This window comes from Delphinapterus leucas, chromosome 6 (assembly GCF_059928025.1).
Source record: "Delphinapterus leucas isolate spDelLeu-1000000601 "Yukka" chromosome 6, BTC_Dleu_Yukka2, whole genome shotgun sequence".
NCBI lineage: Eukaryota > Metazoa > Chordata > Mammalia > Artiodactyla > Monodontidae > Delphinapterus > Delphinapterus leucas.
In genome coordinates, this window is record NC_143134.1 from 63,514,505 (window position 1) to 63,538,756 (window position 24,252).

A 24,252-nucleotide genomic window follows, 5' to 3' on the forward strand; every position below is an offset into this window, starting at 1 on the left:
GTTTCACACAACAAGCTAATAATAAAACTTAATTTTGACATGGCTCTCTGAATTTCTTTTCAGTACTCACCCTTGTTGGTAACATTCGTCATTCTCTTCCACTGCCCAGCATTTGACCTCCATTTCTGTGTTGACAGTTCTGCATCTCCTATCACCAAAGCTGATAATACTAGTTCTTTACTTTCCCAGCTTTTCATGTTTGTAAGACTTAGCATATTCCGAAGGTTGTACAAGTCAGATATGTCCGTCCCATGATCTAAATCACAACGGAGGTGAACAAGCAGGGAATTATCATAACCCATCTTAGGAAGCATGGCAGCAGGAGCCACATCTAACTGCAAGTGGGTATAGTAGCAGAAGTACTATCTGAGGCAATTAATGCTCAGGAGGTGGTACAAGCTTTCAGGAATAAATTCAAGGATTATTTGGCATTATTTTTAGCATTTCTCTTAGATATGTGACCCCCAAAGTTCGTTCTTTTGTTCTTCAAAAACTTGAGTCACTTACCTCTTTTAATAATTCCCTTACCTGCTTTAGTTATTAGCTAGAGTATGTTTCCAGTTCTTGCACCTAAAGTGCCAAGGCTATTCTGCTTAGCAATTGCTTCCACAGCAGTAAGATGGTAAAAAATTCACTCTTTAAGAAGGAAAGAAAAAGAATCTATATAACCTCCTTTATATATCATTACCTTAAGGGAGGTAAATCCAAACACATGAATTCTAAATTTTTTTGTTTTATTTAACACATTTAGTTTTTGTGATTTTTTACTTTTTCAGAATGAATTTTTTTATATTGCTTTTATAGGTAAATCCTCTAGTTATATTTACTAAGGAAATAGCAAAATGCCAGTCTGCATTTACTAGTCTATGAGTTGCTCCAATTTGTTGGTATATTTTCAAAATGCAAAGGACATGAGATTTTTAGTGGAAAGCAAAATTGTTCACACTGTTGGCCCTTGTCAGATGAATACTTCAAGTGAAAACATTCAGGCAAGCTTCAAAGTTGTAACTATGAGTAATCCTCCTGATGACTCAGCCATTTAGCACTTACTTGGTTTTCTAAAGAGCCAGTAGAGAGACTATTTGAAAGGAATGCACCTCTTCCTTAATTTTATTTTAATTACCTAAGTACCTAAGAGGCTTCAAAACATTGACCCATTTATATTACCTAGCTTGAACTCTGTCTGCACCACTATAAAATGCTTCTCTTTGCAGCATTTGTTTTTTTGTTGATTTTTAATTTTTTAAATTTCAGTAAATTATGCATAACATAAAATTTACCATTTTAATCATTTATAAGTGTACAGTTCACTGGCATGAAGTACATTCACATTGGTGTGTAACTATCACTACCATCCACCTCTAGAACTTTTTTCATCTTGCAAAACTGAAACCTTGCACTTTTTAAACAATAAATCTGCATTCTCTGTTCCACTCAGCCCCTGATAACCACCATTCTACCTTTTTTCTCTATGAATTTGACTATTTTAAGTACCTCATATATGTGCATACAGCATTTGTCCTTTTTGACTGGCTTATTTAACTTAGTATAATGTCTTTAAGGTTCACGCATGTGGTAGCATGTCTCAGAATTAATTTCCTTTAAAAGTTGAATAATCTTCCATTCTATATGTATACCATACTTTGTTTATTCATTCAGTTGTCAGTGTACACCTGGGTTGCTTCCACCTTTTGTCAATTGTGAATAATGTTGCTATAAACATGGGTATAAAGATGTCTGTTTATGTCCCTGGGTTTAGTTATTTTGGATGTATACCTAGCAATGAGATTACTGGATCATATGGTAATTCTACTTTTAGTTTTTAGAGGAACTAACTTACTGTTTTCCATAATGGTTGCAACATTTTAAAATATTCTCACTACCAGTGCACAAGGGTTCCAATTTCTCCACATCCTTACTAATACTTGCTATTATTACTTCAAAAAATAATAAGCATTCTAATGAGTATGACATGGTATCTCATTGTAGTTTGGATTTGCATTTGCCTAATAATTAGTGACGTTGAGCACCTTTTTATGTTCTTTTGACTATCTCTATGTCTTCTTTGGAGAAATGTTTATTCATCTTTGATTATTTTTAATTGGACTGTATTTTGTTATTGTTAAGGTTTAGGAGTTCTCTATATATTTGGATACCAGTCCATATTTGATATACAATTTACAAATATTTCCTTCCATTCTGTGGGTTGCCTCTTTACTCTGATGATAGTATTCTTTGCACAAAAGTTTTGAATTTCGATGAAGTCCAGTGTGTCTGTTCCTTCTTTTGCTGCCTATACTTTTGGTGTCATATACAAGAAATCATTGTCAAGGCCAATGTCGTGAAGCTTTCCTCTTATGTTTTCTTCTAAGAGTTTCATAATTTTAGCTCTTGAGTTTAGGTTCTCGATCCATTTGAATTCATTTTTGTATATGATGTTAGGTAAGGATCCAACTTGATCCTTTGCGTATGGATATCCACTTTTCTCCAGCACCATTTGTTGAAAAGACTGTTCTCTTTCTCAAGATTGTTTTGTCTACCTGGGGTCCCTTGAGATACACTATAAATTTTAGAATGGATTTTTCTGTTTCTGCAAATACATTCTTGGGATTTTAATAGGGATTGCATTGAGTCTGTAGAGTGCCTAGAGTAGTATTGGCATCTTAACAATATTGATTAAGCATGGAGTGCCTTTCCATTTATTTATGTCTTTAATTTCTTTCAGCATTGTTTTGTAGTTTTCATTTTACAAGTCTTTCACCACTCTGGTTGATTCCTAAGTATGTTATTCTTTTTGATGCTATTGTAAATGGAATTAAGAAGGCTATTTTATTCACTTTGAGGATAGACTTGTAACCTTATAGAAGTTTTGTATTTCTAAGGTGTCATGAAGTAAATGGCAAAATTGGAAATATAATTCAGATACTCTGCTTTCAACTCCAGTTCATTTTCTGTTACCTTCTAACACTAAATCCTGAAATATTATTAATTTTATGTACGAGAAAGTGGTAGTTGAAATATTAGTCATTTAGCATTAGGAGGACACTAATGATGTAAAGTACTCCAAAATTCTGTGAATTTGCTACAAAGAAACTTTATGAGAGAATTCTAGTAATTTTTCTACATGGTCAAAGTGTTGAAGCAGAGTTCAAAACAAATAAATGACCTAGCCAAGTTCATATTGTAATTTTGAAGCCCAAATAAATTAAAAAGGTAAACAAATTAACCCTGTGAATGAACTCTGTGGCAGCATCTGAAAATCGAAGACAGAATTTGAAAGCTAAAATCCAAGCTTTCTAAAGTTGAATACAGTATGTCCCTATTGATAAAACCCAAATGTTTTCTGAACGATACAATCAGGTATTATTGCCTTCCTGGCTTGAGAGTTTATTAGTTATTGCTGGAATGTGAACAATTAATGCTACTGCAAATATGCAACGTCACAATATAATTGATTTTATTTATCTCAATACTCAAAGTAATAATATGCAGCTCAATAATAAAAGCATATTAGGAGTAAAATCTTTAGGACTTCCCAGAACCTATTAGTGACTAATGAAATGTGTTTTAACAGTTATTCTGTTTTTTATAAATAGGATATTAATTGTCATCTATGAAATTATCAAATATTTCTGTAACTGATCAAATGCCATGTTTGCAATTGTTTGGTGAGAGTTTTTCTTAGTAAAGCTGGCTGGAAATTAAATTGGTCTAAATTTTGTGAATGCTAACATGGTAATATGAGTCAAGAGCCTCCTTAAAATCCAGACTCTATCTGACTAATAATTTTGTAAAAGAAAAATATAGGAATACTATATTGATTTCATGAATTGTCCGTTGAAGGAACCATATTGAGTTCTTCTTTATAATAGCATAAATTGGAAACTCAAATTTTGAAATAGACTACTATGCTATTATTTAAAACAATGCTGCTGAAAACATTGACAGGGTTAAATGGTAAAAATATAACTTCAAGTAAGAAAAATCAGGATGAAATAATACATAACCAGATTATCCCATTTTGTAAAAAAAGCTAAAACAAACACACCACATACTGTGAACACACACATGAACACACACTGGAGGGAACAGAGCTGAAGGAAACATTTAAAAATATGAATGCTGATTATCTTTATATATTAGGATTACAGTTTATAATGATTTTTAAAGTAATTTTCTTTAAAAATTTGTTTTTAAAAAATCACATCTTATGTGACGATCTAAAATTTTATATTTATATATTTTATAAGTGAATCCTTTATGTTTAAAAGTAAATCTTACCGGGGGAAAGGGTGGAGGGAAGGGATAATTAGGGAGTTTGGGATTGACATGTACACCACAGCTATATTTAAAAAGGATAACCAACAAGGACCTACTGTATAGCACAGGGAACTCTGCTCACTGTTATGTGGCAGCCTGGATGGGAGGGGAGTCTCGGGGGGAAAGGATACACGTATATGTATGGCTGAGTCACTTTGCTGTGCACCTGAAACTATCACAACATTGTTAATTGGCTATACTCCAATATAAAATAAAAAGGTAAAAAAAGTAAAGCTATCACAAAATAAAATAGAAAAAGTAAATTTTTCAAATTTTGTCTCAGAAAATCAGCAAATCTTTTCATATATTATGTATAGTCACTTTATAGCAGTTTTCCTAGTAAATGAATAAAATGTATATTTTAAAAATAAGGGCACATTTCCTGACAACATAAAACACAAAAAAGCATATGTTTAATCCTCTTTCCCCATCTAATTATTTCTATTCTACCTTAGTGTTTTTCTTTAAGGTTAGTTTGCTACATTGGCAATGCCTGTTTTCATACTCTTTCTTTAAATATATAATTTTTAAGAGATGAGCAGGCATTGTGCTATTTATTTTCCACATTGAATACTTTTGTTGATAGTTAATAATTCACCAATTGTGGTTTCTCTCTGTGAAGGGGGTTTTGGGATTTCCCTGAAGGCCTGTAACAGCGGTCCCAGGATTCAGTATTTTTAAATTGAGGTTTCTGTACTATCCATGCAGAATGGAACTTCTGAATATTTAACAAGGAGAACTGATAAGCTGCAAACTGAAGTAAGCTTTCTTCTTTTCCCTAAATAGCTTTTTAAAGGTTTTTTTATATATAATTAATTATCTTTCTTCGTGTCATATTTAAACTTAGGACCAATCTGAGAAAAAAGTAAAGTATTTGAGGCACTTCTGTGTATGGGGAGAGGGGAAATGGAACAGAGATTAATTAGAAACAATTCAGTGAAACTTTAAAACAAATTATAGTCCTTGGATATTGTTGACTGAGGCAGGCCTCATTCAGATGGAGTCTGTTACTCCAAAAGCAAATAGAAAACTGGATGCTAAGGAAATGATCACAAGCTGGAATTCTGAATTAACTGCCATCCTTAAAGTTCCAGAGTAAATGTCTGAAATTTTGTAATTTTGTGCACACCAAGACACTTCACAAAATCAGCATGTGAGAGCTAGACAGGAACTCAGGCATCCTGTGTTTTTCTTGTAGATATGGAAACTGGGGTTCAAGAAAATAACCTGCATTCTGTAGCATTAGCGTTCTAAAGAAAAACAAAGTTTTATTTACAACTTATCTTTGAAGTTTAACTATGAATCTTTATGAACATAATCGTTGTTGTCCCCGAGAAAATTATATCTTACTTGAGTCAACTGAGATACAGGCAGTTACAGCAATAGTTATTCATTACCATTTCAGTTCTATCTCAGTATCCAAATTGAAAGGCAAAGCATAAACGACTGCTTGTGTTTGAGCAAAGAAGCACTCGTCTGAGCAACTATTCAGAGACCAAATATACAAACTGACAACGGTCAAACCATATGTACAAAACAGAACTCTGACCCACAGTCTGCAGCAACCAATTTTAGCAACTGTAGACTAAAAACAGTCAGGACTTGGTCCTTAACTACTAGCTTTCCTAATCATTTGCCCTTACTCCAATTTAGAACCAATCAGAGGAAAACAAATATGCTCCCTTACCCAATCACATAGGACGTCTCCTCTCCAGCTCACCCATGCAAACAACTTCCAATCAGAGCATAAGTGAAGCCTTCCCTTTTTTCCACTATAAAGCTTTTATACTACCCTGCCTGCATTTGAGACTCTCCCAAGTGCAAACAATGATGACTGACACCCTTGCTATAGCAAACTCTTAATAAATAGCTTCTGCCTGTTCTCATTTGGGTGGTCTTTGCTTATTGCCACAATATATTTAAATGACCAAATAGTTTATTGTCTAATTGTAACCACTGGTGAGAGTGAAATAAAAATGAGAGTGAAATAAATAAAATGTTATTAATAGAAACCTCAGTATTCTAGATATAATCTAGGAGTTTCTGGATAAATTTGGATGGTTAATCTGATCCAAGAAAAACAACCAGAGACAGAGAGCAAACCCATATTGTGCTTGATTAGATGGGATTAGACATCTCTCTTCTCCTTTTTCCTTTTCACCAATTCTGTTTCTCCGTTCTTTCCTTTCTACAAGTCCCTAGCCCTCCTTTTCTTAGAGTCATTATGTATACTTTAAAAACAATCAGCTGTTTTTATGGAATAAAATTAGATAATCCATTATGACATTAAAATCTAGTTGTATCAACCATTTTATTAACAAGATCAATTCATTCGTTAACAACAAAAGTGTTTGCAGTTAACTTTTTTGGTAAATATGGAGTTGGTAGAGTCCAATCAAATAACAAGAGTGAGAAAAAGGTGAAGAGAGAGAAATGAAGAGAGAATGATTTACAATTGTATGAGTGTGTATGTTGAAGTTGGCCGCTCCCCTTTTGCACTTTGAGCTCACGGTAATGGTACATTTCTATTTTACTTTATTTTGTTTTCTATAATTCCTTTAGACTACATTGAAAAAAAGGGGTAGACAAATATTTGTGCTCTTACCACTTAACCATGTGAATCTTCTCCCACTGTTTGTGGTAATAAAAAGCTAGCCATACATTATTGCTGGCTGTAGCACATGTTTGAGTGAATGAGGAGATGATTACTGTCTAAATAGCTCATTCCTGTTAACTTCTCTATAGTTCTCTTCAATGAAAAGGTCATCAGCACATTCTGACATTCTAATTAGTTGCAGGGCTGAGTTTTCCAAAAGCATCAGGATCAGCAGGAGGAACTGCCAGGGTTTGACTTTTCCAGAAATAAACTCCCCTTAATTAATCATTGTATATCATAGCAATTAAAAGTTGGGAACAGGGGCATCTGAGTGATTAAGCAGAGTACAGCCACATGGTGGTTAAGTGGAACCATGATCTGGTTTCATTCTAACTTAGTCAGGATTTTTGGTTTATTTTATCACTTGTACAGACACGAAGTGTTTACCTCTTCAAGATATTGCAGGATACTCAGAATAATTTATCAAGCAATATATATAAAATGGCCATCACCAAAGAGCAATTCCATATTTTGTACCTTTTTAATGTATCAAAATGTCAATTCTGCAGGAAATAAAAGTCAATTTTCAAATACTTCCTTTCTGTACTAACAGCTATTTGTCGAAGAGAACATGTCTTCTCTATGAATTTTCTTGTTAGCCTACATAACATAAATTTGAAGCTGTAATTGGATTATGAATGGAGTAACTAAAGGAAAGTTGTGTTTTACTGTTACCAAGCAATACTGGAAAAAAAGAGGAAATTAACACCTCACAGACATTTTATTTCTCAAAGCTTTTATAGCATTGTTAAGAGCCTAGTTATGCCAGGCTCCAGCATACAGGCAGGATAATTCCTGTTTAATAAGAGAATGGCTGATTTATCCTAAACTTGAATAGTAAAATACAAAAGGACAATCCCTGTCAGGCACTTGTCTTGACACAGAGGTATTCTTCATAATTGTCATTGTACTGCAAAGATCTGAAAGCTGATGTATTTCTACTGCAGATATTCTCAAGCAGCACCAAAAATACCTTATCCTTTATTTATTATATTATTAGAATATACAGAAATCTGCAGGATTCTGCCCCAAGTCCTTATTTACTGCAAAGATGCTGTTTCCATATTTAGCACCAAGCATATCATAGAAGACATCTCACTGTTAAGTCAGCCTTTTTGATAGTTTATTTTTTCCTGTTGGCTTCTAAATAGTTTCAAAACATAAAAGAAAAATTAAAATTTAGAAATTACAGGTTAGAGAATATTGCAGATGACAGATTTTATTCTCTTCTACAATCTGGCACAGCTCCCACAATGTGGGAGCTTTTGCGGTCAATACTTAACGCATTTTGGACCAACTTCCCTTCTAAATTATACCATGAGCAAATCACATTAACTTTTCAAAACTATTCAGTTAATTCAAGGTCAGGAACCCCTGGTATTTATTGCCTGATACAGCATGGTCGGGTACACTGGCAGGCACACAGTCAGTACACTGTCTGAGAATTGAAAGGGAATTTAACAAGTAATGATTTATCTCCCACTCCATGCCCCACCCCCCAGGGAGATTTAAAATTCCGTAATATGATTTTGGAGGATCCTTGCAGGTCTCTAAATGGACTCAGACTACATATATTTTATGAAGTAAGTAATATTGATTTTTAATGAGAGATATGACCTTTCTTCTCTAATGTATCTGAGATCTTTCAAGATTTTCATCCTCAAAAGAGACAGATATACTTCAAGGAGATATTAGGTTCAGACTGTTTCAAAAATGAAAACTTGCCCTCAAATGGATATCCTATGACCTTGAGTCCATGTATACACTTTTCAGAGTATGTAATTTGATAAAGCTTTGTTTTTGCTATTTATTGAATAGTATTGGTAGCTAAAAGAGCTTCCTAAAATATGTGGTGTTTCATAGAGTTTAGGAGTTGCATATTTTATTCCTTAGAGTAGGAAATGAACAAAAAAATGTGTGCTTAAAAGTAAGTTTTTAAAAACTAAAATTATTCTCTTACAGATTATATTTTATAATCCAGAGTTTTTAAAAAAGGTATGCATGCATAGATCATTCTATCAAATATATATAAATGCAATTTTATTTCTTAGATAGTTTATCCTTATATGAAGTTAATAAAAACAATATTTTTCATTCCTTAGAACAAGAAATGAAAAAAATGGCTTAAAGGCAGTATTTTAAAAAATTGAAATCTGTAATATGTGTATATATTAATCTATTTATTCACTTATCCACCTGTCTTTGTTTTTAGAATTTTATTTATGTGTGATAATCTGGCACTTCAATGGGCTTTGTATGTCTAGATGTGAGTCTCTTTTCTTTCGTGCTTATCAACACTTGATGAGACCATTCAAAATAAAGACTCATTTATTTACTCAACTCTTGCAAATAATATTCTTTCTTTATTTTTCCTATTCTCTTTTTCTGGAACTCCTTTTATTCACATGTTAGAGAGCTTGGATTTATAAATTTTCCTTTTTATTTTTACTTATTTCTTTTGGTAAGACACACTCATGTCAGACTCTAACTCAATGCTAGTGACACAAATATACAGTTAACTGAAATGATTCTGTATCCAGTAAAGATAGTTATTGTAACAACATCACATTTCTGCTACAGTAATGACAATTTCTGTGGTAGCAGTAGCAGAAGTTGTGGCACTATCAAGCTCCCAGGGCAAATGTGTCAATGAAACAAGTTATTATGTCTACTGGTTTCCTTTATGGAACAGTTATACAACCAGATTTTAGACTTTGTTGTTTTTTAGCTCACCGTAGGATTTAATAGCTTATCAGATAATTCTGTGAGCTAACCAATGTTCTTTAATAAATTTATTTTTCTGATGAAATCAGTGAGAAACTGTTTCTATTCTTCACAATCATGAAACTTGACTTTTTCAGATGCCAACGCCTAGTGCAGCCCTGTACGTCTCCCTAAGTGCTTCAGTGGATATGAGTGATTTTGTCTATAGAGTGCAATAGGAAAGAGTCAGTTTCCCTGATACAACTATTGAGTAAACATACCTTCAATAATTCCCTTTCAGCAGCTTTTTCAGGCTGAACTGTATGTATGTAACACCTTGCCTAGAGCCTCTGGGGTTTCACTGATAACACCAGCCCCACTTCTTCAGAAGGTACTGATGGATGTGGTCTAAGCAGGAGCTTCCTTTCTCTACTTTGTTTTCCCAACTGATGCGTATCTACCAGTTTTTTTTTTTTTTTTTTTTTTACAAGCAATAGTTTTATTTTAGGCATGCAAGGAAAGGTATTTCAGAATCTACTAGTTTAAAGCAAGCAGCTGTATACAAGTAACAAAAGAAGCAACATCTTGTTACAGCTGGGCACACAGCATCCAAGGCAAACAGGCATAAGACAATGCGTATTTATGCAGCATTAAAACCAGATGAATGACATGTTGTAGGGCTAGGGGAGGGATAGAGGCCAAAAAGGGAAACAAAAGACCTATGTTTCCCAATGCTATCAATGTATAATGCTAAATTTCTCATTTGACCGCCCACCCAGGTGCTTCAAATGTCATGTAATACAGTGAGAATGGTAAGAATGGAAACAACTGATCTGCATACCTGCCTAATACACATTTTCACAGGTCTTCTTTCAATGGTAAATCAGTTTGAGCATCTTTTGAATGTATTGTTTAATGATAGGTTACTTAACTCGGGCTTTAATCTCTCTAGACATAAACAATGAATTATTTGGTAATTTCCCCTTTGTAATAATATATGTTGCATGTTTTATTAAAAGTATACACAAAAATGATCAATATTAAAGATTTTCATATTCAGAAATATGAAACCATATTTAACAAATCATTAAGTATCTAAATGCAGACTTAATTATAAAACCATAACTAGTAAAATATTAGTATTTAAACAATATTAGAATCTTAACTATATAAAATAAAGCCCATATTAATACTTTGAAAGGATTACTTACTATTGAACAGTAGATATTGCAGAAGAGACTTTTCTGACATAGCTTTCTAATAGTTCTTAAAGGGATTGCTTGATATTGTATAGCACAAATGTGATTCAATAAATGTGGCATTATAAATTTCTTAGAAACTGTGAAGGTTTTACCTTAAATATTATATAATAGTACAGATTTTACTTGCATTATTTCCAAATACATTTTTATGTGATACATTAGGAAACATTTGCTCATATAGACTATACAGAAAACATGAACTCTCCTGTTCATGTAACCTCCTCTACAGTCTTCTTTGCAATTTTATTTTTTCTTGTATTTCTAAACAGTAGTGAGGTTCCAGATGAGTTGGGCATTGTTCAGTCCACCATCATGAACCAGATGTCAAGCCAATTATTTTAGAAATAATCATATTGCATGGTTAGTTGCCTACTGAATTCACTTCCCAACACATCTTCCAAATATAGATTCCTGTCTTTAAGATCTCTATTGTGCTTTGTACATCAGTTTTCGAAGAAAGAGGAAGTAGGAACTTAACTCCTCCAAATGCAGTATTGAGTTAAGAAAAGAACAAGTATGGAGTGATGATTAAGCCTATAAGAAGGTAAAATTAAGAGCACACATTGCCCTTATATCTCACAGGATACTGTCATCCATCAAAAGATTAATCCTGCTGATTCTGTATTTTGATTGTCAAAAGCTTTTGAAATCTATACCATCTCTAATCATAAAAATTCAGTCACCTTTCCTGAATTTACCACTTGACATTTAGTAGATTACTTTGCATTGAGTCTAGTGGTAAAGTTATGTCAAGAAATGATGCAAAAATTACCCTATCCTGTTATTTTAGATTTTACGATGATGAGGTGAAGAGTGTAAATATGGTTATAATTGGAAAAACTGCCCCTTTGCGAAGACCCTGTGAAGCCCATTGGCAGGAAATGTTGGTCTTGAATTTAATCAATAATAAAATAACAAAATTTACATAGTTTAAAATTCAATATTTGTATAATTTGTAGAAACTGGCAATTATGTAAAGAATAGTCCCTGAATTTAACCAAAGGGGCTCACATCCATAAATAAACATGAAAAAATAGAGCAACAAGGATAGCTTCTTAGAGCCAAAATGTTTGTAACACAGATACAGAATATGGCCTGGAATTAGCTGGTTTCAGGGAAATTGGTTTTATTTATAGAACTGAAGAATATAAGATTTCTAAATGTCACTTAGAATTTATCATTTTATTATTTCACTTAGCATATTCATACTATAGGTAAATTGTGTCCCAGGATCTGTCCTCAAAAACAAAAAAGTGGAGTGTGGTTAAATAAATTACTATTTTTCATCATTAAAATAATAAATTCATATTTACTCAGAAAAACATGCTAAAGGAAGAAAAGTAGGTTTTCAAAATCAGACTTTCAATGTGATCCTATTTTGGCCATATATGTTACTAAAGAAAAAAATTGGAAGAATATCTGGTGACTATTAGTAGTTTTCATCTTTGTGTGGTAAATTAATAGGTTATGATAATATTTATTTTGATTTTTAAATTTTTATACAATAAATACATATTATTTATAAAATAAGATATAATGCATATTTTAAATGTTACATTTTGGTAGAACCCCAGGTGGCTTCTTCCAAGTTTATTTTTTCATGTCTCACCTTGTCTGTGTCTTTTTTTTTTTTTGCGGTACGCGGGCCTCTCACTGTTGTGCCTTCTCCCGTTGCAGAGCACAGGCTCTGGACGCGCAGGCCCAGCGGCCATGGCTCACGGGCCCAGCCGCTCCGCGGCATGTGGGATCCTCCTGCACCGGGGCACGAACCCGTGCCCCCTGCATCGGCAGGCGGACTCTCAACCACTGCGCCACCAGGGAAACCCGTCTGTGTCTTTTTGATGTAGGGTTTTGACCATTTTGGCTGACAATCCTTGTGAAAAGCAGTACTCAAAGGCTAGTGTCCCATTTATTAATTCACACTGTAGATAAAGCCAGTTTTAATTTAATAGAACTTTACTAGTATGACACGGAAGGAGAAATTCTCTCTTGGGAAACCTGAAACAGAATCATAAGGAGTTCACAAATAGTAAGAGTCGCCAAAACAGGTAAATTTGAAATTCCCACAGTCCATCTCACTAATCTTAATCCTTAAATTTTCTAGTCCAATCATGCAAACTCCAGAACTTCTTTTTCAAGGATAAACATGAAAGAGTGGTAAATGTGCAAATTTTGTGTTTATGGTTCCACGTATTACCAGGTTGTCTCTATCAACAATATATCTATTAAGAGAGATTCATGACATAAGCTGTTTCACTTTTTTAAAGGAATTGGAATTTCTATGAATTGGTTGCATAGTCTTGGTATATATAGTGCACTTATAGGGAAAGAAAGAGAAAAGAAAAATCCAACACATTTTTTAAATCTATCAAAAATACTTACTTTCCATGATACTCAAGAATTGATGTGTTGCCCTATTCCACCTGTAACTACAGATTTTTTTTTCCATTTTAAAGGTGACTGCTGCATATAAAAGAAGTATTTACGGTTATCCTTTATTAGAAATAACTAAATTGGAGTTTTGTGATATAGACTTAATTATGGTGCTCTCTAAAGATTCTATTCTGGCATTAAATGCACAAAGAGAAAAAGTATAAGTAAGAAGTATTTTTTTCCTTTTTCAAAAAGTGGTATTAATAGTATAGCAGAACCAAAAAAGATAATTTTTCTGATTATACATTTCCTGCATGGTAATATTTTTAGTACCTTGCCCTTATATATTACAATAGTTATATTTATTGGCTAATATGACTAAAAGTAAAAGAGCCTATATACCATCTCAATTAGGAATAACATGATTAGTGTTAGCCAAATTCTGGATGAATCCATTCTAATTTTATCATTCTATGAATTTTGTTGCAGAAATATTGAGATTACTGGACAAGATTATAAGCTTCAGAATCAGATTTATGTATTTCGAGTCACAGCTCTGAAATCAACACTTAATATGTGTATAATCTTGGGCAGCTAAACTCCCTAAAATTCACTTTCTTCTGTAAAAACTGAGAGAATAATGTCCCAAGGGTTGTTGTGAAGACTAACTTAAATAAGTTTTTAATGCACTTTATACAGTTCAGATAATTGTTTGATTCATTCATTTATCAAATATTTTTCTGAGGTTAGTTTGAGCCAGTCACTGTTTTAAGGCAAAAGAGAGGACCGAATACAAGTCTGCTTTTATAGACCTCACATATTAATTGTGGGAAGATGAACTTATAAAGTATAATGTATAAAATAGTAGATAACCAGTGCTATGGAGAAGAAAGCAAACAGAGCCAGGAAAGTGAGATAAGGTATCTATGTAATTTTAAGCGAGTAGTCAGAAAATACTTCACAAATAAAGTTTGAACAACTGTCTGAAAGTAAATAATATTCTTTATATTTAATTTTTAAAATGGTCCATATATTTTGACTTGAAAATTCTGGGAAAACACAGAGAATCAACTCTTTTCTGAAATTTCCTATTTGTTTTCTTATTAAAAAATTTTAACTATGTATATATAAATAAAATTATCCACAAATGTCTCAATAAACTTGTCTCTAACACTCTATGATATATATGATTATGTTTTTGATTCAGACCTCTTTTTTTTCCACATCTTTATTGGAGTATAATTGCTTTACAGTGGTGTGTTAGTTTCTGCTGTCTAACAAAGTGAATCAGCTATACATATATATATATATATATATCCCCATTTCTCCTCCCTCTTGTGTGTCCCTCCCACCCTCCCTATCCCACTCCTCTAGGTGGACACAGAGCACCGAGCTGATCTCCCTGTGCCATGCGGCTGCTCCCCACTAGCTATTTTACACTTGGTAGTGTATATATGTCCATGCCACTCTCTCACTTCATCCCAGCTTACCCTTCTGCCTCCCCGTGTCCTCAAGTCCATTCTCTACATCTGCATCTTTATTCCTGTCCTGCACCTAGGTTCTTCAGAACCTTTTTTATTTTTAGATTCCATATATATGTGTTAGCATACAGTATTTGTTTTTCTCTTTCTGAGTTACTTCGCTCTGTATGACAGTGTCTAGGTCCATCCACCTCACTGCAAATAACAATTTTGTTTTTTTTATGGCTGAGTAATATTCCATTGTATATATGTGCCACGTCTTCTTTATCCATTCCTCTGTCAGTGGACGCTTAGGTTGCTTCCATGTCCTGGTTATTGTAAATAGTGCTGCAATGAACATTGTGGTCCATGACTCTTTTTGAATCTCAGGGTATATGCCCAGTAGTGGGATTGCTGGGTCATATGGTAATTCTATTTTTAGTTTTTTTAAGGAACCTCCATACTGTTCTCCATAGTGGCTGTATCAATTTACATTCCCACCAACAGTGCAAGAGGGTTGGTTCCCTTTTCTCCACACCCTCTCCAGCATTTATTGTTTGTAGATTTTTTGATGATGGCCCTTCTGACTGGTGTGAGGTGATGCCTCATTGTAGTTTTGATCTGCATTTCTCTAATGATTAATGATGTTGAGCATCCTTTCAAGTGTTTGTTGGCAATCTGTATATCTTCTTTGGAGAAATGTCTACTTAGGTCAGACCTCTTCTTACTAAAAATCTCTAACACTTCCTCTGTGGAGAAGCATTTCCAAATGCAAATGCCATACATTTCCTTATTGTTCTTTGATTCTTATCAGGATTATACTTATGCATTCATTTTACCTCTGTGCTCAATCATTTTTCTTCTTTAATTTTCAAAAAGGAAAGTAGGAAAATAGGAATAGACAGTACATTAATCCTTAAGGAATTAACGTATCACAGACTGCATGTGACAACTTGTAATGTGTTTCCACAGTGTCAACAAAGACCCTTCAGAGTATTCACAAATTAAATAAAAATTCAAGCCACCCTAACATTAACATAGAAAGAAAATAGGTCTACATCTATATTTTGTGTGCTGACTCACACAAAACTCATCCTCAGTATATCCTGAGGCTACCTGCTGGGATGAGTTTTTAAAAAGTGGGAGTCTAATGCCACATTTTTATATTCTTGAACCTATTTGAGAGCAGTAGCATGGTATTGGTGGAGTGGAGACTGAACCCAAGATCCTAAAGTTGTAAGTCAGTGCTTTACCACCATACCAGGCTTCCTGTAACATTATGATTTCCATTGATAAGCTTGAGATCTTAAGCACTGACTGAAAGTTAAAGCACTGAAATGATCTGTGAAAAAACTACTTGTACCAACTGGGTATGTAGTACATTCTCAGACTTTCACACACTCCATGCAGGAACATTTTTAAAATCTTCTCAGGAAATAAGTTGATGTGCCTTCATCACTTCAGAGATGAAAGAATCACAATATGCATTTCTAAGTCATAAACGGAGAAGGTGATAGACTTACATTCAAACATTTCTACTCTCCCTGTACCTTTCTATAACCTGGAAATAAAGGCAAACATTCTAAATCTCTACATATATGTACAACTCAAAAAGTGATTGTGAAGCTTGATATTTTATTGAAAAAATTCTGAATTTTTCCCACAGAAAAGAAGAATAGTTCAAGAGACTATAAAAATAACACGGTAATGGTCTTGAATGTCCAAAATTCCGCTGAGTGAACTGGATTCTGAGCTCACATGTTTTATGCTTAATTTGATTCCACCTCTCCCCACCCTCACCCCAAGTGTCCACATTTCTAACATTCAGAGTCATGAATCTTTGCAAACTGATGCCTGGCTACATTTTTAGTGCTTTTTTACTCCTTATAGCCATAGTTCGATTTTGAATTGTTTTTGGAGGAGATATGCTGCTCAATTGTTGGGGAGGAGGGGGTGTTACTATGCCACCTTAAACAACACACACACACACACACACACACACACACCTCTCACTGCTTGTTAGATGCTTTCAATGTCCCAGAAAACATATTATTATTTAAATTTTGTATAGAGTTTAGTTAATTCAATGACAGTAAAAGGTAAGCATTTTTCATTTTATAGATAGGAAAATTGAGTTCTTATATCTCAGTATGTTTGGTTAGAGTCAAGATATGAATCTAATGTGTGTTTATAAAAGGTCAGTGCAACTCTGCCATATTGACTCTCCATTCTTTAAAATTACATAATTTTATATGTTGCTGCTTTAATTTTTTTTAATACATAATATATTTAAAAAATTTTTAAGACTTAAAAAATGAAAATAGCTATTAGTATGATTGTCCATCTAAGTAAATTTTAATTTTGGATAAGAATCCTTGGATGCCTCCAGTGTTCACAAACTCTAGCTAACCAATGCACACAGACATGATAGGAAGATTGGTTCCCCAATCTCGTAAAATACACAGGAAGCAAAAGAGGTTAGGCAGTGAGAGCATAGGCCACAGCAGTATTCTGGATAGATAGAGTACCACTGGTTCTGCCACTACTACATAAATGCCACCATGGACAGCACCCTCGACAAGATGATTATCGTTATAAACATCCTTTTCTCATTCCTGATTTTAAGTGGAAAACATTCAGCCCTTTACCATCAAGTCTGAAGTTAGCTGTTGGTGTTTCATAGATTTCCTTTACTATTGAGGAAATTACCTTCTATTCATGTATATTTTACAGAGACTTGCTTTCAGGAATTGATGTTGGATATTCTCAGATGCTTTTTCTTACATTTTTGTAATAACTATGGATTTTAATTTTCAGTTTGCTATTATGGTGAATGACATTGATTGATTTTTCCAATATTAAATCCAAACCTGTGTTCCTGGTATTAAACCCCACTTGATTATGATATATTATCCTTTGTATATATTGCTGGATTTAGTTTGCTAAAACTTTGTTTAGAATCTTTGCTTCTGTGAATATTAGTCTATAGTTTTCTCTCATTGGAGTGTGTTTGTCTAAAATTGGTATCAGGGTAAATCTTGCCTCAAAGAATGTGTTGGAAAGTATTTCCTCAGCTTCAACTTTTTCTGGAAGAATTAGGGTAGAATTCCTTACATAAATATTCTGTAGGATTCATTTGCAAAGCATTCAGAGTCTGATGCACAGTGTATTTCAATCTCAGATGGGAATTGCTGTCAAAGTCTTCAGCTCCCCTGGCCAGCCATGCCATGTTTACATTCCTATCTCAGACACCTTCATTCCTAGGTCTGCTTATCTGAGACACTGGGATGAAGTCTCCCTCAGTTACCTCCTGAGGTTTCTTTATGTGGAGAGGATGGGGATGGGAAAACCTGAAAGATAATCTTCCCCCCTGTACTGGATATGTCGGTATTCCTATAAAAATTCTTCAGCCCTTTTCTAAAATGCAGTTGCATTACTTAAAACAGGGTGATCCTTTTTGATCTGATTTTATGATTTATTAGGCCAATCCAAATGACCGCTCAGTCTAGGGTTAAGTGTTTCTCAGTAATAAGGCAAGACCTTCTTGAGTATTCTACCCAATTCCTTGAGAAATTCTCAAGTTTTTGGGGGGGGGGGGAACAGGCTCTATTCCTGGCCCTGAGTGCCTGACACTGTTCTCTAATATTTTCAGAAGTTTTTACCCTGCTTTTGGTAGTTGCCTCACATACATTCACTGATTAGTACTCTCCTGATCTATGCATATCTCCAGAGTTCTCTTTCTGTTCAGCTCTCTCTTCCTCAGCCCTCTTCCTGTGAACTCTAACTGTCTTGATCTCTGTGGATCTCCTCTTCTTTCCTCATTTCAGAGTATCCACCAGGCTACATCTGAGTTTCTTCCACCAGTATTTCAGCCTGTAAACTCTCTCAAGGCAGTAGGCTGGGACAGTCATAAGGTTCCCAGGCTTCTTCTGTATTTCTCATGGGTCACTATTCATTATTGTCTGAGGTTCAGCATATCTAAAACTGTAGTTTTTTTTAATATTTTGTCTAATTTTTTTACTTATTTCAGGCATAGGGTAAGTCATGTCCTTGTTATTACATCGTTGGAAAAAGGAGGATTCTCATTTAAATGGTTTTAGTATTTAAAATGTAAAAGGATATAGCACAGAAACACTCATTGTCATTTTTGTTTTATTTTTTAGTTGAAATATAGCTGAGTTACAATATTAGTTTTAGGTGTACAACATAGTGATTTAATATTTTTATAGACTATACTCCATTTAAAGCTATTACAAAATAATGGCTATATTTCCCTATGCTACACAATATATCCTTGGCGTTTATTTATTTTATACATAGTAGTTTGTACCTCTTAATTCCGTATTCCTATTTGTCCCTCCCCCTTCCCTCTCTCCTCTGGTAATTACTAGTTTGTTCTCTATACCTGTGAGTTTGTTTTTGTATATTCCTTTGTTTATTTTTTAGATTTCAAATATATGTGATATCATACAGTATTTGCCTTTCTCTGTATGACTTATTTCACTAAGCATAATACCTTCTAGGTCTATCCACATTGTTGTAAGTGGCAGAGTCATTGTTGTAAGTGGCAGAATTTCATTCTTTTTTATGACTAATATTCCATTATATATATATATATATATATATATATCTTATTCTTAAACCAATTCTTAAACTAATTCTTAAACTTAAATCAAAAGATGATTATCTTTTGATGGTGTTTGGGTTGCTTCCATACTTGGCTATTTTAAATAGTGCAGCTATGAACACTGGGATGCATGTATCTTTTCAAATTACTGTTTTTGTTTTCTTTGGAGATATACCCATGAGTGAAATTGCTGGATCATATGATAGTTCTATTTTTAGTTTTTTGAGGAACCTCCATAGTGTTTTCCATAGTGGCTGCACCAATTTACATTCACACCAGCAGTGTACAGAAGTTCCCTTTATTCCACATCCTTGCCAACCTTTTCTATTTGTAGACTTTTTGATAATAGCCACCCTATGTCTTTTGATTGGAGCATTTAGTTCATTTACAAATAAAGTGATTTAATTTTAAATTTAAAGCCATTAAAATTTACATAGTAAAGTATATATCTCTGAATTTACCTGTGTATCTCTTCTTCCACCATTTAAGAATTTATACAAAGATTTAGATATAGGAGAGAAAAATTAGGCAAGGAGTTTGTATCGTCAGGTCAGAGGTCAGATTTTTTTATGCTAATATAAAGAAAGTATGATTTAGAAAGTGTGTTGATAGTCCTGATCCAGAACGAACTGATTGAAAGGTGCTGTGCAGTTGGTAAAATATTTTGATACGGGACAAATATTGCTCAAACTATGCTCTCCAACTTGGTAGGTAATTTTGAGACTAGTAAAGGAAAGAAACCAAAGCAGTTCAGATGTTAAATAACTCTATCATTTATTAAAGTAAATGGCACTCATCATTATAAGATATACAACATTTCAGAGGGTGCTTGATAGAACACTGAATATTCTAATATCCACTGTTTGGGCTTGTTTTGATTGTTTGTCCCTGGATAACCAATTTAAAAGATGACAATTATTAAAAGTTAAATTATTACAAGAACACTGGTTAGCTCATTTAGTTGGGTTAGGCCAATTTGGTTAATATTTAGGCCCTTGGATAGATATTGCTAACTCATCAATATCTGAGCCTCCTGTGCTTTGAGGCACATACAGGAACACATTGACTTGAACGCTTGTAGTTTTACATGGGCCTCTGAGTAGTTCTCGACAATATGGCAAGTGAAATGATGTGTGTTACTTCTTCTCCAGAGTATTTAAAGTTCAGTATGAGACTCTCTACATCTCTCATGTGCTATCAGGAAATTGTAAAGAAATCCTTGGTTTAACATGGTAGGGTCAAACCTTGCAGTAATACCTAGTCAGTTCTAACTAATATAAACTCATACGCTCTAAAACTGTGATATGGTCACATATAAGATATTAGTATGTAAATGTTTTAAATATGGTTATAGTCAGTGTAAATCAAAAGTCATAATTTTAATTAATACCTTGAGTAGTATTTAAAATTGGAAAGCTATTTGTTTTCATTTCTGCATAATGGAGAAAACAGTCAAGAAATGTTTGCTGTAACATCTTTAATTTATACTCTTCCTGATATTTAATGTTAATATATACAATCCTATAACATTATTTCCATTTTTAGTGAAAATATGAATGCTGCCATTCATCTCTCAGAGTGTTCCGTGTTGAGCACGCAATCCATGTTTCTAATTGGGAAGGTGAAGATGTTATCACTACAGAGAGGTTTTTCCCTAGAAAAGTAATATTACAATTAGTCATTTTATCAATTTGGCTTGGATTTAGCTCTGTGTAGCAGAAAACCTTACTTAAAGTGGTTTAAAATAGAAACTATTCATTTTTGTGAATAATCAGTTCCAGTCGACTTAATGATGAATTGATTGGTATCTCTAATTCTGTTATCCTTTTATTTTTATCAGTAGAATCCTGCCGCAACACTGAACAATAAGGCATCATTCAACAAAGGCAGAATGGAGGTAAGTGTGTGTTGGAGGGGTGGGGGAAGAGTGGCATCAACCATTTCTGATCCCTCTCCTCAGAGATTTTTTCGAACACTTTCCCTTTCTCTACCCCCAAACTTTTCTATCCATTATTGCCCTGAAAATTATGCCTATTCCCAGCCATAGTAAGACTGGAAAAAAGAGCATTTACAGTTCCTGGACTCTTTTTTTTTTAAATTGATATATAATTGACCATAACATAGTGTTGTGTAACATGTTGGTGATACATTTATATATTCCAATATAATTACTACAGTAACATTAGCTAACACCTTTATCATGGCATACTTTTATCATTTCTTTTTTGGGTTGAGAAGACTTAGTCTCTTAGCAACTTTAAAGTTTATGATATAGTATTGTTGACTATAATCAGTATGTTGTGCATTAGCTCCCCCGAACTTATTTACCTACTAGTTGTAAGTTAGTACTCTTAAAACAGCATCTCCCTAATTCCCCCAGCCCCTCGTCACCTCGACCCCATTTCTCTGTTTTCACAAGTTCAGTTTTCTTTGAGATTCCACCTATAAATATTACCACACAATATTTCCTTTCTCTGTCTGACTTACCTCACTTAGGTTGCCTTCAAGTTCCATCCCTGTTGTTGGCAAACGGCAGAATTTCCTTCTTTCTCAGGGGTGGATAATAAGTCATTGTATATATACCACATCTTCTTTATTCATCTGTAATTGGACCCTTAGGTTGTTTCCATAGCTTGGCTAGTATAAATAATGCTGCCCTGAACATGGGTGTGCAGATATCCCTTCGAGGGATATTGATTGAAACTGAAATTGATTTCAGTTTCTTTCGTTACGTACCAAGGAGTGGGATTGCAGGATCATATGGTAATTAAATTTTTAATCTTTTGTGGAACCTCCATGGTGTTCCAATAGTGGCTGCACAATTTACATTCCCACCAACAGTGTTCAAGGGTTCTCTTTTCTCCGCATCCTTACCAACATTTGTTTTTTTTAGGTTTTGTCCCTCCAGGTTTATTGAGATATAATTTTTATATATCACTCTATAAGTTTAAGGTATATGTCATAATGGTTTGACTTACATATAGTGTTAAATTATTTACTGGTATAAGTGTATAGTTAGCATCCATCATCTCATATAGATAGCATACGGAGAAGACAAAACAAGAAAAAATAATTCCTTATGGTGAGAACTCTTAGGATACTCTCTTAACAGTCGTCATATATACGATACAGCAGTGTTAACTAGAGTCATCATGTTGTGCATTACATCCCTAGTACTTATTTATGTTGAAACTGGAGGTTTGTAACTTCTGACCACCTTTCTCCTATTTCCCCTCTCCCTACCCCCTGCCTCTTCTGGTGACCAAAGATCTGATCTCACCTTCCTTTTTTTTTTTTTTTTTTTTTTAAGATTCCACATATAAGTGAGATCACACAGTGTTTGTCCCTCTCTGTCTGACTTATTTCACTTAGTCATTCTTGGCTCCGTCATCATAAATTAATTGACCGTATATGTGTGGATTTATTTCTGGGCTTTCTACTCTGTTCCATTGATCTATGTGTCTGTTTTTGTGCCTATACCATACTGTTGTGGCTACTAAAGCTTAGTAATCTAGCTTGAAATAAGGTATTATGATGCTTCCAATTTGTTCTTTCTCAGGATTGCTTTGGCTATGGGAGCCCTTTGTAGTTCCAGACAAATTTCAGTATAGTTTGTCTATTTCTGTAAAACACATTGGAATTTTGATTGGGAATTCATTAAATCTATAGATCACTTTTGAGTAGTGTAGACATTTTCAAAATATTAATTCTTTCAATACAGGAACATGGATCTTTCCATTTTGGGGGGTCTTCTTCAATCTCTTTTTATCAACGTTTTATCATTTTTGTGTGCAAGTCTTTCACCTCCTTGGTTAAATATACTTCTAAGTATTTTTATGCTATTATAAGTGGGATTGCTTTCATAATTTCTTTCAGGTAATGTGTTGTTAGTGTACAGAAATGCAATCAGTTTCTGTACGTTCATTTTGTATGCTGCAATTTTACGGAATTTATTAGTTCTAACGGTTTTTAGTAGAGTTTGTCATCTGCAAACAGGAAATTTTACTTCTTCCAAGCAAATATGCATGCCTTTCATTTTCTGGACTAATTATTCTGGCTAGGACTTCTAGTACTATGTTGAACAGAAACTTTCTAGTTCATGGAAACGTCAAGTGAGTTTGAGATTTTTCTTGTTTCTGAATGTGTTTATCAATATAAACTTCCCTCTCAGAAATCCTTTTGCAACATCCCATAGGTTTAGCTATGTTATGCTCCCATTTTTGTTTGTTTCAAGATATTTCTTGATTTGCCTTTTAATTTCTTATCTGACCCACTGGTTGTTCAGGTTTATATTTTTTAATTTCTACAGATTTGTGAATTTTCCAGGTTTCCTCCTCTTGATTGATTTCTAGTTTCATATCATGTGGTCAGAAAACACACTTAGAATGATCTCAATTTGTTAAGACATATTGTGTAAAGATCACCTCTCATGTGATCTTTCCTGGAGAATGTTCTGTGTGCGTTTGAGAAGAATGTATTTTCTGCTGTTGTTGGGTAGAATGTTCTTTATGTGTCTGTTAGGGCATTTCATCTAAAGTATCATTCAAATCCATTATTTCCTTATTTAATTTGTCTGGATGATCTCGCCAGTGTTTAAAGCCAGGTATTGAAGTACTCGACTATCATTGCATAGCTGTCTCTTTCTCCCTTCATTTCTGTTAATGATTGTTTAATATACTTAGGTGCTCCGTTATTAGAGAGTATGTGTTTACAATTGTTATCTCCTTCTGATAAATTGACCCCTTTATCATTATATAATGACCTTCATTGTCTCTTAGGATAGTTTAACTTAGTCCCTTTTCTCTGAAAAGTATAGCTACCCTATTCTCTTTGGGTTTCTATTTGCTTGAA

General features: G+C 33.9%; 1 long non-coding RNA gene across 1 annotated transcript in view; it reads left to right on the forward strand.

Moving 5' to 3' along the window:
• Positions 1-24,252, forward strand: part of LOC111174678 (uncharacterized) — a 412,027-nt gene that overhangs the window by 355,945 nt on the left and 31,830 nt on the right. Inside the window, exon 7 of the long non-coding RNA XR_002644542.2 lies at positions 21,242-21,298. This is a non-coding gene — a long non-coding RNA (uncharacterized LOC111174678). The remainder of the gene's footprint in view (positions 1-21,241; positions 21,299-24,252) is intronic.